We start from the raw sequence: 4,117 nt of genomic DNA on the forward strand, positions 1-4,117 counted from the left end.
CAAGGACTACCGCATACTCTTAAAGGTGAAGAATGAGTTGATGGGTCACTGCTCACTATGCCACGCTGAGACATGGTCAGCTCGCTATTTACTACAGTCTACAGGGAAGAGAACTGTGGGGGCCACCGCGATGCTCGGGAGGCATGGCCGCGGCTGTCGTCAAAGTGATGGTCGGGAGGCATGGTCGCGGTTGTCGTCAAAGTGATGGTCGGCCACAACGCGGCCCCACCTCTACAACTCCCCACCGGCCACCGGCCACCGCCCCGCCCCAGCTCAGTAGCTCACACGCCAGATCACAGTACAAAGCCTACAGAACTTTCCCCACCTTCGATTCGAGTTGTCCGCTTCCAGTCAGTCGCCGCCGCCACTGAACTGGAAGTTGAAACCAGCTCGCCCGGGGTCCGGTCGACCCCCCCCCCCCCCCCCCCCCCCCCCTCTCAGAGTTTGCTGCTGCTAGCCTGCTAGGAGGCAGCGGCGACCATGGGAAACTGTTGTGCCACACCCTCGACGAACGAAAGCGGCAAGAGCTACCAGAAGCAGCAGAAGGTGAACCCCTACAACGTCGTGTAAAACCGCGTGGCAGCGGCCCCGACGCGCCCCGGCCTGGTGGTTCTGCTGGACCCGACGCGGAGGGACCTCGGCGCGCAGTACGAGCTCGACGATGAGTGGGGACGCAGCGAGTTCGGCGTCACGTACATGTGTCTGCCATGAGGGCGTGGTACCCGTGCAAGTCCGTATCCAAGCGCTATCTGTGGACGCCCGTGGACGTGGAGGACGTGCGCCGGGAGGTGGACATCCTGCGCTACATGCCGGTGCACCCCGGCATCATCAGCCTCCGTGCCGTTTATGAGGACACCATGCACCTGCGCCACATGAGGACGCCGTGCACCTCGACACCTCTTCGACAGGATCGTCGCTCGGAGCCATTACATCGAGCGCGCAGCCGTCACGCGCACCATAGTCGAGGTCGTCCAGGTCAGCATCTCTCTTCCCCTCTTCTTCTTAGTTCTTGATTGCTACGAGCCTACGACCAGTGTTAGCTTTTTATGGTTTTCAGTCGTTAGCTTCTTGGTTCTTTATTTTTTTCTGAACGATACAATTATATTACAAAATGATGTGAAAAGAAGGCTACTCACAAATCAACTTCCCCCGTCTCGTTTATGTGAAAGAGAACTTGTTTTCTATAAGATTTCTTTCTTAATATTTTATTTTATACCATGGGTCTAATTTTCTTATGGTTTTCAGTAATGTTCCTTAACCAAATTTATTTCTCTCAGCGCTTGTGGCATGTGTGGTACTTGTTTTACATAGCTTGATTTATTATGAGATTACTAAACTTAAGTTGGGAGAAGATCCCTAGATCATCCAACATAGCTAGGCCCTAAGTCAAATCTGACATGGCTGAAAGGCTTGAAGAATTAGAGTGCAGTAGAATTTGTCCAAGTTCGAACTACTATAATATTTGAGTTCATAAGAAAACCAATTGCACTTAAGCCTTGATGCGGCTAAATAACTAGGAATCAAGATCATTTCTGTTTTATCTGACATGCTAAAGTATTAGTCTAATGAGCTAGGCAGTTTTGTAGGAAGCGTTTGAGATGACTCTATGGTGACTACTAACATTTCAGAACTAGACGCTCAATTCTACTGAACTTTATGTCATCTAAATTTTTCCTTTATGGCCATAATGGTCCCTACGTCTCATTACATATAACATACGTCTTAAGGTCAGCACAACAGACACTACATAGCAAATTAAAGTCTAGATGTTGCTCTTTTGAAGATAAAGCTATGCCTTTGTTTGAAGTTTAGATTTAAACCTCATCTTCCTCTGTGCACATTCATCTTATGTTGTTGCCTTGTTGGGGTTATTTTCCAGAAACATGCACTTTTGATGGCACTCATGGTGTTACGTGAGGACTGTAAATAATCTCTATAGTGTGACGTAGCCTATCATGAACTCATGATAATGATGATCATCTGGGCAAACCTTTCTTTGTTCCTTTATTATATATATGCTATGCAAACACAACCCTGCAATTCAGAGCATGGTGCGTGATGAAGCTGGGACATCAAATGGTGGTCTGAAGAGTGACCCAATGTGCAATGCCTGGGAGATGGCTGCGGTTTGGATGCAAAACCAACTTTCCCAGAACAAGACATATATAGGAACTCATCCTAAACTACATTAATCAGGTGAGCTTAACTGACCCAGGGCACAGAGATTTTCTGTGCCATTTAGCACTCTACTTTGCTTAATTGTTTCACTATGACAGCTTTGTGAGCGTTGTCCGAGTCCCATGGGAGAATCAGCCGTCGACTCTGCCAGTCTGACATTGTATTCACCATTGGAGGCAAGAAGTCCAAGCTGGAACCCGAGTAGGTGTGATCCCTTCTCCATTATCACACTATTGGCCCTTGGCCCTTGATCTTTATTAGCATGCCATAGGGTCTGCCTAAAATCTTGAGTTGCCAGATTTGATCATGCTTGTTTATCCAGGTTTTGAATAATATTGAGATGCTGACCGATCAGCAGTTTGGGCCTTTCTGTGTTGAACTTTTAGATGTGTCCTTCTGTGTAGTGTTTTCACATGCTTAGCACTGAAGAATTCATTTTTGAACAGAAATCATTTATCTTTCTGATTTTAAAGCTAGAATATTGTTTTTGTAGAAGGAACACTCTATTTGGCGAGATTTTAATTTTTAGTTGGGTCTCTGATTTCAAATCCCGATTCCATGTGCAACCAAACAATAGAATTCTAGAAAGCTGATTACACTTTCTAATTCCATGCTCCAATATCTATATCCAAATGGGGTATTAGGGTACTAAACAAGTTACCAAAAGGAAACAATTGTTAGTCCAAAAACCTTCTCATTCTCGGTTGCCTGGATTTTTCTGTATCGTAACAATTCAAGTATGGGCCTTGATGTTTCGTTAGTATCATTGCCATTATTTGTGCCTGCCTTTGCTTTTCTATTAATTCTCCATTTTCAGGTTTATGATCAATATGATTTTATTGTTTTTAGTGTGCAACATGAATACCATGTCTAATTTAGTAATCATGAGTCTATTATTTATCTGAGCTGTGTTTCCCTTTTTCTTTAGAATTCAGCTCCAAGTCGATGCCTACTCACCGCTTTACAGGCTGGACAATAGATATAGAGGAGATTATTATGGACGTAGATACATAGAGGATATCACTAAGATTGTACTGTGTTTTTTTACAAGAAGATTCTTTGTAGTAATTATTTTCGCTAACTGAATTAACATGTATGTTTAGATGTCTGTAGTACATGTATTATTTGCATACGACTATATTTAATTCTATTTACATTTCTAAGACATATATGACACATCCCCGTCATGTGTTTCCAATTTTTTTGTTTCACTGTACATGAAACCATTTTAGACACCTAATCAGTAGTTAGCAAAAAAAAGTCTTTTTCACCAAATCTGCATGCCTACCACCGCTTTTAAAAACTTGTCAAATGAAGTGTTTGCCTTTCATTATATCTAACCTCCTATTTGTTGCATCAAGCAAGTTGTATAGCGCCTGATAGGGCGCTGCCTTATTCTAGTGTATTTTATAGGCCAAAGGGGCCTACGCGGAGGTTGTGTTGCGCCAGGGAAGATGTGTGTTGCGTATGCAGAGACGTGCACCTCTGTCGTGGGCGCGTGTGCACGTCGGCTCGAGTATTACGCTGAGTGGGAGTTGACACGTGGCTGAGAAAGTTGAGTTCGTACGAGCAAGCACGCGAAGAGAAAAAAAAACGAAAAAAACGCGGGAGGAGGCATGCAAGCATGCAGACGTTCGTGAAAAGGACGACATGCAGATTTCATTATTTATCCTTTTTATATTTTATTATTATTATATATAATTTCTTTATTATCCTTTTATATAGCACTACCGGACAACTTTTTTTGTGCTATTTGCTCATGCATGCACATATAAGTCACATTATAGTGGTTGTTTATTGATCCTATATACACTTGAGGCCACATATGTTTTAATATCTCGGCGTGCTAAACTTTTGGAACACAAAGACATTATAAATAAATGGTCACTTTAACTGTTCATATCTTTATTTGTAGAATATTTACTTATTTCTCACAGGC

At 43.4% G+C, this 4,117-nt stretch overlaps 1 long non-coding RNA gene across 2 annotated transcripts; it reads left to right on the forward strand.

Moving 5' to 3' along the window:
- Positions 1-339: 339 nt before the first annotated feature.
- Positions 340-3,827, forward strand: LOC109942014 (uncharacterized). Of its 2 annotated transcripts, XR_002264640.1 has the most exons (4): positions 446-975; positions 1,880-2,196; positions 2,277-2,383; positions 3,107-3,825. It is a non-coding gene; the product is annotated as an uncharacterized lncRNA (long non-coding RNA). The 2 variants fall into 2 exon arrangements; XR_002264639.2 differs by having other exon boundaries at positions 340-2,196; positions 3,107-3,827.
- The last annotated feature ends 290 nt before the right edge of the window (positions 3,828-4,117 follow it).

This window comes from Zea mays, chromosome 8, assembly GCF_902167145.1.
Source record: "Zea mays cultivar B73 chromosome 8, Zm-B73-REFERENCE-NAM-5.0, whole genome shotgun sequence".
In the NCBI taxonomy this organism is placed as follows: domain Eukaryota; kingdom Viridiplantae; phylum Streptophyta; class Magnoliopsida; order Poales; family Poaceae; genus Zea; species Zea mays.